The following is a 15,112-nucleotide window of genomic DNA, read 5'->3' as shown; positions in this document are numbered from 1 at the left end:
GAAAGAAAAAAAATGTATAAACTCCCAAGTTTTTACAATGCTTTCCTTTCATGTGGTAGCCATATGTGTGCAGGATGCTATGGTACCAGGTATGTGTACCAGGTCCCAAGTTATGAGTGATACTACCCAAAATATTCATTGCATCTAAACCTGTTTTTATTGGAATGTGAAAAACTGTTAATATGTTACTAAAGTGTAGCCTAATTTGTTAAAGTTGTCTTCTATGTAGGCTGATAGTTTTGTTCTTCCTGGATATACTACTTTGTCTATTTCAGTCTGTGATTGTTCTTTCACTCCCCAGTGTTAATATTTTTCTTGCCTTCCTCTGTAAGAGATGAATGAAACCCCTTAGATCAGAGAATGTAGCTATGTCTCAAGAGTCTCAGATTCCAGTGTGGGATTGTACTGCATAGTATTTCCAGGGGGAGTTAAAGTGCCAACCCCCCAAAAGACAAAAATAACTATTTTTACCTGAATTTTATATATTAACCTACAGAGACAGGGAGAAATATTTTTAAAAGATTTCTTTGAATACTTTAAGTTCAATATCAAATGACTAGGGAGAGAAAAACCACTGATTATGTCTCTAAACATAAACTCCAAAATCCATCCCTGAACTCAAAGCCATCTTAAAATGAGTAAAAAGCAACAACTTTTTAAATACTTGAGTGTCACTGTTGATGATGGAGTAATAACACATAAAGGAAAATTTAGAAGGAATTTTACTAAAGACAGAACACATGTTTTTTTTTTTTTTTTTTTTTTTTTTAGGACTCTAAGCTGTCTGGAAGTCCAAGACAAACATGTTCATCCCACCTTTTGGAGATAGACAAGACTCCCATTGATCTCAGCATTCCTTACCATTATATTCCACGTGAATTAATCAATTCTGTGAAATTGGTGAGCACTTGGCTTTCATTAAGCACTACTGAGTAGACTCACTATTACTTTCCATGCCTCATAAAGACATGTAAAACACACACTATCCAACATATATGATGAAGGCAACACAGATGCTAAAGAGGGAAAAAATTTTTTCTCATTTGCCAACACAAGAGAACATAATTAGCGACTGTGAATATGTAAACATACCTAATTAGTAAACATTTTTCTTCCTCAATAATGTTTATTTTGGGGATAGTGAACCACTATATGCTCAGTTACTTATTTCCTAACTTTTACATGTATTGTTCCCATTGTTAAATCAAAACTAGAAATTAAACTACAATTTGTCATTTATTCAACAACAATTTATTGAACACTGTCCTTCATCAAATTGTGCTCTCCTATCCACCAAGTAATCCTTGCAATATTTCATGAATAAATAGAAAAGACATATATAAGGCTTATAAGTTTTAGGTATTATGTACAGATAACCTGAATAATAGTATAAAGTTTAAAATGAGACAGACCCTCCACTATTACTCAATCCGTTCCTTCATTAAGAATTTAAGCACCTATATAATTAAATTTTCCATTTCTTATTAACGCATGATTTACTTCCAGTTTTTTTCTTACACTGACTCCATAGCATTCACTTTTAAGATATTTTGCATTTTAAAGAAAATCTTGCATGGATGAAACAAACAGAATACCAGGAACTGAGGACCTCATTTGAAACAGATTAACTTTTTTTTTCAACTGCTAATTCCAACAATAAAGATATTGCTAAAGGAGGGATTAATGTTAAAGGAATTCTGTGTCTATGAAACCTAGCCTCAAAGGAATTAATTACAAAAAACATTATTAGGTACCAGTTCAAGTAAATCTTCAATTTAAAATGTCAGTTGCAAAACATAAATCTCTTTGATAAATTTTAAGTCATAGTGTCAAAGTTGCAATTTGGACTCTAAACCAACTACAAGGAAAATACTCTAGTCATGATTTTATGTAAATATTCTTAACATATATTTTTTTCTTTTACTTATCTATAGTGTAACAATTTCATGTAACATTTTCAGATTGTTCTAAAGACTCCATATTTTTTTTAAAGTATTGCAAGTTTACTTCAAATCTGAGTGCAGTATCTGCCTGAATAATATGCCATATTACTTCACGGAAGCATTCTTTTAAGGAGGATCATTTAGGAAGACCTTTTAAGGTTATGTAAAGGGGCAAAGTTACATCAAAAACCATCTGAGTCGTGTGTGCGCGCGCACGTGCGCTCGTACAAAATATAAACGTGTTTTATATATAAATATATAAAATATATGTTTGTGTTATACAGACACATACATACTAATATATTAACATATGAAAGTTAGAGCAATGTATAAGGGGCTTTTAAATTAACATTTGTTGACAGATGCTTATCAATATTTGTACAAAATGTTAGTGAGACTTATGGGAAGGCAGTGTTTTTAGCGCACAGAAACTATTATCTGTTCCCAGTTGCTTTATTTGTCCATCGTGTAATCCTCAATAAATTACTTGATACCCATTCCCCATATCATAACCATTCCCTACCTCTTTTCTTCATCTATGAAATGGGTAGTAATAATTGACTGCAAAAGTGTTTAAGAACTTCACACGGAGAAGTCTGTACTAAATACATAAATAAAGCAAATGTATTTTGCCATTATGAATAATAAATTCTGTTTTTAATGTTTTTTCACTGTCTTATTAACTTGACATTTTTTCTTTCATAAAATTTTAATCATCAAGTCTTTTTTTATAATATATATTCACAAGTACTTTTCTGTTCTGTGATGAACTATATCAAGAAAGGAATGTTTTAAATGCATAGTATGTATCATTTATACTACGTTAATGTAATTCAGTGAAATTTTTAAAATTTACTTACAACATGTATAGAAACATTTAAAGCTTAGTTAGTGTTTGTCACTGTCATCTTTTCTTTCTGAGGCTTTCATAACCACTCTAAAGGTCCTTGTTGAGCCATTGATAAAATAAAAAAAGAGAAAGTCCTTTCTTTACTATAGTTGTAATAAGAAAATACAGACCTTACACTAGAATATTTGCAAGTAACAATAGGTACTTTTGAAGATCTTTTTAAAAGATGAAGCATCATCTCAAGAAAATAGATTGTAACATATTAGAAAAACCAGATGATATGCATTTGAGAATTCTAAAGAATTTAAGGATATAGGTAAGTGATCTACTAATAGAAAATGAACATGTACCATTACCATAAAGGAAAAAAGCAGTTGATAGAAATTGAATCCATCTTTTTAAGTATTGCTGATATTATGTATTTGTAGAACTTATTGGCATGAACTAAAAATAATCACTGTCATCAGAACTGTAAAACTTATAGATAATGAAATAAAGAGGGAATAATCACATTTCCTAAAATGGCAAATTATGTTTCTCCCATTTTGAAAAATTTATAATACAATGTTTTGTGATATGTATCCAGATAATGCCTGTGGATAAATATCTTTAAAGTTTTAGATAATACACACAGGTGAATTAATTTTATATATTTAAAATAGAACGTGTAATTTGTTTTATATCTGAAATTTTTAAAGTTTTTGTAAAAATGAGCACAAATAGATTTATTTGGCATAGTTTAACATAATTATTAAATTACCAGGATATCTGGTTAACACTATAGTTCACAAAAACTGCAATATTTGTCATTAAAGTCTGGAGATAATTAAAAGAAACCCTTTAACAACAGTGGTAACTACAGTTAATAAAATGGATAAAATTCAAATTTCAAAGTTAGAAACTGTAAATAGCAAAGGAAAACCTGAGCACCAGCTACTTAGGAGTTAATTTTTTTAATCATTTAGACACCTCTCTGCTGTGATATACTGGTAGCAGAATAAATAGATGAATAAAATTCCTCTTCATTAAAAGATGATCTATATCATGACTTTGTTGCATCTTATTTTCAGAGTACTCAAACAGTATAATCTCAGTGGATCTCAGATAGTTTTTCAGACTCTTTTTTTTCTTCAGACTTCTATGAAAATACAGCAAAGATTCTTATAAAGCTGGAATTGCAGAAAAGAGGAGATGCTCATATTATAGACATTTATGTTATAGTGAGACATATTGCACACTAGAGGCATGATATAAAAATAACAGAATTTTCAGGTGTAGATATTTTTTTCATGTGTTTGAAAATTGTTCAGAGTTAAAATAGAATAAACTGTTTGCCATCCTGCAGGTTGTATTATATGGATTAACACTTTTCAAAGGATTAGGATACAGGAAAGTCACTTATCTGTGAAGTTTTACTGAACAGCCCCTGACCTGTCTTTGATGGCTCAGAAGGTACTTCATAAATTTTTGGTACCTTTGTATTAATATTTATGAATCTTCATTACCACTGTAATTAAGACATGCAGAGACATCAAATACTAGAGAATTCTGATGAGACAATGCCATATCAACTAAGCTTAGCAACTGTGTAGAGACATTCTATTCTTGTCTACAGTGCCAAGGTTATGATTTTCTATTTTGAGACCTTAATTCTTTTTTTTAATTGTTTATTTTTATTTTTATTTTATTTTATTTTATTGTTATTATTTTTAAGGAGGGCGCAGCTCACAGTAGCCCATGCGGGGATCAAACCGGCAACCTTGGTGTTATCAGCACCGTGTTCTAACCAACTGAGCTAACCGGCCACCCCAAGACCTTAATTCTTATAAAATTCCCAAATTCAAATGTAAGTAAGTTTCTTTGAATACAAGTTTTTCGAACCTCTATTTTCCCTCTATTTTTATTTATAAGACCATGTGAGGTCCTCCCAGGGATCATCGTCATAACTCCCTACTTGGTAATTTCCAAAGAAATTCATCAGGTTGATCAAATATATAGATGGAGAAGTAAGTGGGTGCTGTTACAACATAGAGAGTGATCATTCTTAGTCTCACCTTTGACACTGTGTAGACAAGCGCCACTGATGTTATTTAACCCTCAACACTGGGACTCTGTTAGGCTGAATAGTTGGGAGTCAATATTCTTTTAAAGGAAAAATTCTACCGGGCAGTTTCTATTAGAGTTTTTATTTTTTTGTATATAGTCCTTTGGAACTTACTCATGGTTTGTCCCCTCTTTAAGATTTTATATATAGAGAGATATTTAAAATCTTATTTCCTTTGGCCAGTGGGTTTCCAAACCCACATTTGTTTTGTTGTTGTTGTTATTGTTTTTGATTGACATTATCAGGTCTGTGCAAAGCCTAGAAACTTCAGATATTTGCAAAATATATCAGTTTCATTCCACATTTTTCCTATAACATTCGAACTTTACATTGTTTGCATAGTTCTCTCTTAGGTTATCTAGCATTTTCCATTGGGGGTATTCAAATCCCTCCTCCTTATACTCCACGTGGTCATTTTTGTGTTCCTGTTTTGTTGTTTTCATATCCTATCCTTTTCTAAGGAACTGCCTTTTCTTTATTTTTTTCAAGGGCACTGACCCCTCCTACTATCATTCAAAGTGAGGAAGATAAAACCTAAAATGTTTTCCCCAATCTCCCACCTTTTTCTTTATTTTTTATTAAAATTGTTATAACAAAAATGTCACTCTGAAGAAAAGCCTTGGGTTCATCATTCCCAGCTCCCCTTCCCTGGGAAGAGAATACATTGCCTTTTAATCATGTTGGGCTTGCTTTTCCAGGGCAATAAAAAAACAGTCTCAACAGAGGTTGCCAGGTATAACATGTATAAAAAATAGAATTAAAAAACGTTTGATGATGCAGAATCAGTTCCGTAGGGATCCCACCCCCCTATATTTCCCAAGTTTTTATTTTCTCTTTGCCTTCCTCTAGTCTCTCTTCTTAATTTTGTCTTGCATGATTCTTTCTTCCAAGCATGCCCTTAGGATTTGAAAGGGGCCTCCTTCCCTAATTTTCCCATTTTTTTCCTTCTGTCTTACCATTATGCTTATGGACTTATTTTCTATTGATTCTGTACTCTGTCTACAAATGTTCGTTATAGTTGGAAGTCACAATCTACCTTCTCCTCTGATTCATCAACTGCATATGAACCAAGTTCTGTGAGATTACTTCCTTTTTCTTATTGACTAGAGGTATGGACTGGCTTTCAATTCACTGCATAGTTTTCCAAATGGATTTATATTGCTGGTATAGAAGCATGCCTGCATCACCAATCTTATCTTTCTTCTTTAATGATTTTTACCTGCTTTCAAATTGGCCAGTTTCTCCAATCACATTTCTAAATCTCCACCTCATGCATTTGGATGTTAAGCCCTACACTTGCATGGTGTAACACTAGATCATGCCCTGTTGTGTGGATTTCTGCTTTCTGGGTGGGTATTCCCTAGAAACTCTACCTACCTCCCTTCTGGTGAATGTATTAAGTATTTCCCCCTCCATCCTATTTATTACAGGCTGTGTGTCAGCTATTAATGCATACTACGTGCAATCCAACAATGTAAATTCTGGTTGAAGCTCTTACAGGATGTAACCTGTTGGCCTAAGGGGTTCAAATTTTTTGCATCCTTCTCTGTTTATTCTTAAGAAACATTTTTAGTAACCCATTTTGTATGGACTCCATTAAAGTTTTACTTTTCCCTAAAAGCCTTCCTTGATCCTTCCCCCCCTTTTTTTCCTGTTTTCTACCCTCACCTGACTCTCCACCATCAACCTTCATGTGCCTAAAGTACCCAAAGAAATCTTGTGTGTTTGCCTTGGTATGGTGAGCAGCTTCCAAGGTGGCTCCCAATGATCCCACCTGCTGGTATTCATGCTGTTGTGTCATCCCAAGCCCTGAGTGTGAGCTACACCTAGTGAACTGCTTTGAACAAATATAATATGGCAAAACCAATGGGTTGCTACTTCTGAATTTAGATAAGTTCCTCTCTCTGGCTTTTCTTGCTTGTTCACTCTACGAGAAGCAATCCTGCCATATTTTGAGCTGCCTATGCAGAGCCTCTCATAAAAAGGAAATGAAGAAGACCTCTGACCAACAGTCAACAAGAAACTGGGTTCCACAGGCCAACAGCCCATCAGAAACAGAACCCCACCAACAACCATATGAGTGAGCTTGGAAATGACTCCTCCTGTCAAGTCTTCAGATCAGGTGCTTCAGCTCTGGCTGACATTCTCATTGCAATCTTGGGAGAGACCCATAGCCAGAAGACCCAGCTAAGCTGCTCCCAGAATCCTGCCCCACAGAAACTGTGAGATAACAAATACTTGTTACTTATGTCACTTAGTTTGGGGGTAATTTGTTACACATCAATAAATAACTAATATACATGGTATTAGAAATATGGTTTATATGATCAGACTTTTTTCATTAGCCTCAATATGTATTGATAGAGTTTTGGTAAAGTGGTCAGCTCTATTCCTCTGGACCTCGCATAATTCCTGAATCATCATATTTGCTCAGAAAATATTTATTGCATAAATGATCTAATGAGGACGCTCCAATTCTCTAAAATTTCTTTAACCACCACTGCCAATGAGTTGGTGTATCAGCTGAGTTTTGTCTGAGTCTGTTCAAGCTTCTATAACAGAATACCATACACTGGGTGACTCATAAACAATAGAAATTTATTTCTCACAGTTCTGGAGGTTGCAAGTTCAAAAGCAAGTTGCTGGCAGACTCGGTGTCTGGTGAGGGCCTGCTTCCTCGTTCACAGATGGCCATCTTCTTGCTGTGTCTGGACTTGGCAAAAGAGTCCCAGAGACTTCTCTGGGGACCCTTTTATAAGGACACTAATCCCATTCATGAGGGATCCACCATCATGACCTAATAACCGCCCAAAGACCCTACCCTAAATACATTGGGGATTAGAATTTAACATATGAATTTTGTGAGGACACACACATTTATTCTATAGCAAATTTCTTGGTAACAAATTCAGGCAAACTTAAGCAAGAAAGCGATCTGTTGAAAGGGTAACAAGTAGCTCACAGAATTGAAGAAGGCTGAAGAAGGGTGTTCAGAGGAAGCACAAGGACCAAGAGAGGCTAAAATCTGTCAAAGCTCAGTCAAGGGCCTGCCTCAGTGACATTGGTTAGGACATCATGCAGGATACTTGGGCACTGCTAGACTTTGGATTCTACTGCTGCCACTGTGCATGATCTCTAGCCATTCTGGCCTTTTACAGCCTTCCCTCAAGACCTCAGGTTCAGATTGGAGTTGGCTGAGCTGAGGTCACATGACTGTACCCCCTGCCAGCGTACAGAGGCAAGGATTGTCTGCCCACATTTTGGTAGATGGAGCTGAGTTCCTACCTCCCTCCGAAATCACCCAAGTGTTACTTCCCCAAAGAGGAAAGGAATCAAATGGTGGGGAACCAAAAATGACCAAATGGTCATGCCATCAAACAGTAAATTCTTTCTAAATTCAGTAGGAAACCTACCGATTAGAGGAGCAGCTCTTTCCTTAGAAGCTTTAGTATTCTTTTTAAGGTAATTTTGTTTCTCTTTTTAAACTTTCTTACCAAATGGATTTCTTTGTTTAGCACAATCTCTTTAAAATAAGTCCATGTATAAACATTAACCACTATTTCTTTCTTGCTACCCACTGACCATCTCTTATGGTCTATTTTCTAGTCAGGTATACAAAGAAGGATGTTTATATGTTTTCTCAGGTATGAAAAGGCCTAGATTAAGATATTTAGTCTAAAGAAATAAATTTACCAAGCACCCAGTTCTGACCATGGTACCCACTATAAAGTCAATGAATGGAATGGCATTTTCCTTTCCACCACGCATGTTTTCCAAGAGTAATTTGAGCTTTTCCTCCTGTAAAGTTTCATAATGGTACCTTTACACTGGTGGAACTAATTATTATAAATATTAATCTTCTCTGCTCTTATATTTTTTAATCATTTTTTTCCAGCCCTAACAAAAACTCACCCATTAATCCTAATCCTTATAATCTGGATTTTTTTCTTTATATTATCACTTGCAGTTTTGCTTCTTCCTTGTTTCCAAATTTCTCCAACCTTACGGTGAAGATGGAATGTACTACTAATGACCCCCTTTGCTTGTTTTTCTGGATTTTTTTGGAGTTCCTTTGTCTACTCCCATATTTGCTTGTATTCAAATGCCTTTATCTTTAGAGTTGCTGGCTTTCTCTCTTTGTCTTTCCTCCTTTTCACATTCTCTTTCTTTTGGCCTTCTTCATTCTTTCTGCCCAATTACTTTAGAAGTTCTTTCTCTGAGTCTCCTCATATTGAATTACTTATCTGCGCCTCTATCATAATTGAAGAACTCTCTAAGACCATTTCTCTCTCTTTTTCTGCCTATTTTGCTTCATATCATAACTGAAAATTTTTAACCATGCATCATCAATTCAATATACATTTATTACATATTTATTATCTGGCTGAAATTGCATGAGGTGTTAAGAAGACCAAAAAGAAGAAACTGGAATTCTACCTTCAGGAGCTCAAGATCCAGCAAAGAAGGAAAACTTCTTTTAAAAAAAAACCCAAAAAAGTATGATCCTAAGAGGATAATCAAAATGCTTGAGAGCACAACAAATGGAGGTACTGATTCTGCTTGAGAAAGTTGAAGCAGGCTTCACAGAAGAGTTGACATTCAACCTGGGTCTTGATGGATACATACATAGGGGACAGAAATGGGGAAAGCTATTTCGGGCACACTGCTGAGTAAAGTCATGGGTGTCTACCATCACAAATGGTTTTATGGATTATTCATGAGGGGATGAGGGGGATCTGAAATCCAGCCCATGCTCTGCTTGTTACTATCAGTGCCCTGGCAAGGGTTATGTCAGCCCAGAGAAAGGAACACAATATCACTAGTGGGACAAAAGTGCGGGATTTGTAAGAAGCAGATACAATGCAGCCTATCAACTTGGTCCTTTTGCTCCTCTTCTCTATACTTAAAATCCCTATTCATGAGCCTTTCCAAATTTAAATTCTTCCCAGATCAGTAATATACGTAGTAGACTTGTGGCCAGCCTCAGAATCAGCAGTGTTTCCAGGCAGATGGGTTATTTCATTCTTTTCTTTCTCACATTTATATTTTTCAGTACACATAATGGTAAAATATCTCCTAAGCCATACAAATGTCTCATCTCTAGCTACTGTTTCCAAATAAATGTTTATTGCCTTTGACTTAATTAAAGCTATTAGCATAAAGTTCAGTCACAAGGTCTGTCTCTTTTTCTTCTTTACCTACTTTGCTATATTGTCCTTCAAAAAGAAGCTTTTGGAAGAGTGGCTCACTTCTAAAACACACACACACAAACACACACACACACAAACATACCCAGACTTTCTGGAATTTCAATAACGCATCTATCATATTAGACCTGAGAGTGATTCTAAGAGGCGTGAGAACTAACCTTATGCTCTTATTTACTAATACAGAAACAAAATCTCAGATGCTAAGAGATTTGCTCCAAGTTATGAAGTTAATTAACAGAAGAATCATCTCCAATTATTTTTAAAAATATATATAATATATCATGATACACACACACACACACACACACACGGTGCCAAAAAAATGTATACACATTTTAAGAAAGGAAGAAACTATTAAATTGTAATACTCAATATATACTGATAACAAAAGATGAATGCAAGTCACATTTGACTTCTGCAATTACAAGAGATGCTCAAAGTGGTTACCATCAGGTCCAGACACTTCTGATTACGGCGAACTACTGCTTGAGCATCGACAACACATCATAAAATGGGTATACAGATTTTTGGCACCCCCAATGTACAATGTCTGATATTTAAATTCGCGAACTTGCTGCTACAATGTTGCTAACCTTTTTTGATATCAGATGGATTATTCATTATGAATTTGTACCAAGTGGACAAACAGTTAACCAAGTTTACTATTTGGAAGTGCTGAAAAGGCTGCATGAAAAAGTTAGATGACCTGAACTTTTCACCAAGAATTCATGGCTGTTGCATCACAACAGTGCACCAGCTCACATGGCACTGTCTGTGAAGGAGTTTTTAGCCAGTAAACAAATAATTGTATTGAAATACACTCCCTACTCACCTGGTCTCCAATTACTTCTTTCTTTACCTGAAAATAAAGGTACACATGACTTGCATTCATCTTTCGTTATTGGTATATATTGAGTATTACAATATTAATACAGTTTTTTCCTTTCTTAAAACGTGTATACATTTTTTTGGCACCGTGTGTGTGTGTGTGTGTGTGTGTGTGTGTGTGTGTGTGTGTGTATGTAAAACATAGTTCCAATAAGGGTCACTGTTGATGTTTCAATATTGTTGATGAAATCATTTGGTATTCCTCATATCAGAAACTTGATACGGGATACATTTTTCCTTTGCTAATATTTTTATTTTTAACTTTGGAACTTCTGCAGACCTACGGAATTAATATATATTCTAACAAATTGTCCTTTCCTGCCTTTCCCTTTTCAAATATTACCCTATTACCAGTTCTTCTCACAACTATGACTTTGATCCTCTTTTTGTGATGGCTTATGATTTGTTCCCTGATTGCTCTGTCAATGCCATGTTCAGAATTTTCTCAGACCCCTCCAGAATGATCCTGCCCTTCTGCTTGGGCTGAGCTCCCCATGTTCCATCCTTCATCCACTTGCTGGCATCGTGATCACCTTCTCACTGTCCTGCTGACCCCCTTAGGGGAAGAGGGAAGGGGTCTCCTATAATACAGAACTCCACTCCCACCCTCCATTAACTTTAGCCCTGCTATTCATTCCTAAACAGGATTTGTATTCATCTTTATAGAGAGGTCCACACAAAGTTTTAGTTTTTAGGAACAGTTTGGGGATAACATATAAATATGGCACTAATGAATACACAACTTAAAATATACACATAGATTCTTTTATTATAGTAACATTCTTGTATTTATTCCTTTCTCTCTCCAGACCTGGAACTTTACCTCTGTAAGATCTGCTTCAAGTTGCCAGAGCAGTCTTTTAAAAATAAAAATCGGGTCATGTCAGCACTTGTTTAAAATTCTCCAGTGCTTTTCCATTGCAATTAGACCAAAATCTAGGCCCCTTACCACAGCATATATGGCCCTGCAGGATATGGACCCTGCACCTCTTTGACTTCCTGACTTTCCACTCACCTCTCCTGCCTCACTGAACCCATGGGACACTGACCTTTCTATTTCTCAAACACACCAAGCTCCGTCTAACCTCAGGGCCTTTGCACTTACTGTGCTCTCTGCCTGGTAGGATCAGCCCCCAAAGCTTTGCCTGTCTGCTCTTTTCTAGCATTCAGCACCCTCTACACTTATTCCTTACTCCATCAATTCTGTTTTCTTCATTGTATTTAACCACTATCTGCAATTAACCTTGTTCATTTGTTTGTTTATTATTGTTAGTATCCTTCCTCTAGCAGGTGTAACTTTCTGTAATAATGGAAGTGTTCTCTATGCTGCACAATGTGGTAGCCATAGCTCCATGTAGCAATTGAGCACTTGAAATGTGGTGAGTGGTTTCGTGTGGTTCTATCAAAGAAGTCAACAAAATACTAGAAAATATCAGCAAACTCTTGTATAAAGTCATTGAGCATCTACTGATGAAATATTGCTGTAATTCTGGTGGCTGCACTTTAATAACAACCTAACAGAGCAGGGAGAGGTCAGGGGAAAGGCAAATAAAATAAAATAATGATGGAAGAGTTTCTGCAGGGCAATGTTAGCCCAAACAGTGCCTTGGTGTGAATTAGATAGAGGGGTCCTCTTTGGTGGTCATAGTCCCTCAGCTTCACCCCTTCCTTGGGGAGGAGCGTGTCAGCTGGATTTGAGCCAGCACTCACCTACTCAGTAAGCTCCTTTGTGCAGGGCCAGTCTGCACAATTATGAGGGCTGGCCTAGTGTTTCTTCAAAGGATTAAAATTCTTTGTATTCTTCAGCCTAGAAAGATTTGAGTGACGGGCAACTAATCCCATGATAACATTTTATAAAATTGTAATGTAAGTGGTTACATATATAAACACACATATATACACATATATACAGATACACATGCACATATACATCTATCTGTATATATGTGTATATATGAGTTTTGTTTATCAACCTTGGAACACTAGAATTAGGGGCCCACTTTGAAACTGCAGTGTTATGACCCTAAAATTTTAAAGAGCAATTATTACTTTTTATAAATAAACTTCTAAAACTTATACTCCTAGATTATAGACTAAAATGTGTGTCTGTTAAAGAAGCATTCCAATAGGCAATTATATATAAAAAGAATAATGTACCATTTTAAAATAATTTAATATTTCAAAATTCAGATCTGAATGATCTTCAGTCTATATTCCAGAACCCTGATGACCCATTTCTATTTGATGCCCATGACTACCTCTCTAAGGCTTTGTCCTTGGGAGGTTATCAATGACTCCTATCTTTCCAGAATCACTTGGTTTTCCCTGCCTTCTCCTTTCTTGATACATCTGCAACATTCAGCCTTGATGACCACCCACTCCTTGGAATTCAACAAACATTTTATAGAGAGCTTATTATGTGCCAGACACTGTGTAAAATCACAAGGAAATAAAAATCTGTTCCCTCAAGGAGTTCATAGTTTATTAGGGGAGGCAGGCATGTAAATAAGTAATTTCACTACAGTATGATGAATGAAAGGATATATATGGTCTGGACCCTTAAGTAGCATAGAGAATGGAATGGTTAACACCATTTGGAGATAGGGAAGCTGAGATTTCTTTCCTAAGAAAGAATCCGAGCTTAAAGGATAGCCAAAAGTTTGCTTGCTAGATACTGTGGAAGGCCTGCCATTCCAAATAGAGGGGGCATAATATAGAAACGATGGAAATGTGAATAAGCAGAGAACTACAAATAGTCTGCGACTGTGAGAATGAGATGTGTGAATGAAGGCACAGTATGTGGTAAGGCTACACTGAGAGGCATGACAGGAGCTGGAACAGGGAGCCCCAGAAGGCTGTAAGCACAGGAATAATAGAATCGGATTTGTGCTTTGGAAAGAGCACTGTGGCCGTGTGTCGGGAAGGGGGAAAGAGAAAGGCAAACAGACCAGTTAGGGACAATTACAGTGAGCCGGGCATGCAAGGGTCAGAATTCTAATTATGGGCATTGACAGCAAGAATAAGAGTTGTAGATCATTCTTGTGTAAGCTAGAGGTTGAACATAAACCTTGGTGATTGGTTGGGTGGGAAATGAAGGAAGAAATGAGGACTCCCATATCTCTGGCTCCGGTAGATCAGGGAATGGGAATGTTATCCACTAAATTAGGGTGTAGCAAAGGTAGGACACGTGTTGGTGAAGAGACAGTCAGCTTGATCTTGGACTTCCTAATGTGAACAATGTCAGATGTTGCACAGATAGGAGAAGGTCAAACAATCTCAACTTTACCACTTAAGTACCGATCTTACCCTAGGCAAATTCTATAACTTCTCTGGGCTTGGGTTTCCTTACTTGTAAAGATGTTGGCACAGTGCCCAGCATAGAGTATTTCCACATTATCAAATTTCCCCAACAACCCTGGGAGGAATGGGAAAGGTATTATTATTCTCAAGATAGCGAAGCCCCAAGTAACTTGCAGAAATTATAATGGTCTATGTAAAAGCACTTTGTAAAATGATATTGTTTATTAGCGATTGTTTTTTTCCTTTCGTCTTGGTACTCATAGTCGGTACTACAATAATTCACATATAACTGGTCTTTAATTGTCCTGTGATGATAATGATTTTCACAGTTTCATGATAGCCTGAGGGCAAGGACTGGTCCTAGCTAACATTTGTGCAGAGAGCTAGAACACAGGACATCCTCAATCCATGCTTTCTGATGGAGTGAGCCTACAGAAATTGACTAGCTGAGTGGCTGAAGCTTTCTTTGGTAGTTTATTCTACCTTTAGCTGCCTCTGAATGGCGTTTACCTGAAGTGAGAACAACAGAGTTCTCTGAGCAATATAGCATATTAAATACTAGAGAATCTATGCATAGGCTGTGTTATACATGCACAGAAATCATAATATTCTGAATTTACTGTGTTTCCAAAATGGAACATTATAATGCTAAAAATTAAGAAATATTCATTCTAATTTATGTTGGCAGTAAAACTGAGTAATATGATCATGCTGAAAATGCCCTGGGTCTGTTGCAGAATAAAAAGTTGTTTTTAAAAAACTAACAACTTTGAGCACAAGGCAGTTTCTGTTTTCACTTTACGCTCAAGAACTCACT

At 36.1% G+C, this 15,112-nt stretch overlaps 1 long non-coding RNA gene across 1 annotated transcript in view; it reads left to right on the top strand.

Annotated features, from left to right (window-relative positions):
• LOC141573155 (uncharacterized) overlaps window positions 1-10,008 on the top strand; it is an 11,252-nt gene extending 1,244 nt beyond the window's left edge. The window contains exons 2-5 of the long non-coding RNA XR_012498778.1: window positions 772-900; window positions 4,508-4,639; window positions 5,916-6,006; window positions 6,835-10,008. This is a non-coding gene — a long non-coding RNA (uncharacterized LOC141573155). The remainder of the gene's footprint in view (window positions 1-771; window positions 901-4,507; window positions 4,640-5,915; window positions 6,007-6,834) is intronic.
• Window positions 10,009-15,112: the final 5,104 nt, after the last annotated feature.

Source organism: Rhinolophus sinicus, linkage group LG09, assembly GCF_036562045.2.
Source record: "Rhinolophus sinicus isolate RSC01 linkage group LG09, ASM3656204v1, whole genome shotgun sequence".
Lineage (NCBI taxonomy): Eukaryota > Metazoa > Chordata > Mammalia > Chiroptera > Rhinolophidae > Rhinolophus > Rhinolophus sinicus.
Note: the sequence above shows the minus strand (reverse complement) of the source record. Positions and strands in the feature narration are given on the sequence as shown.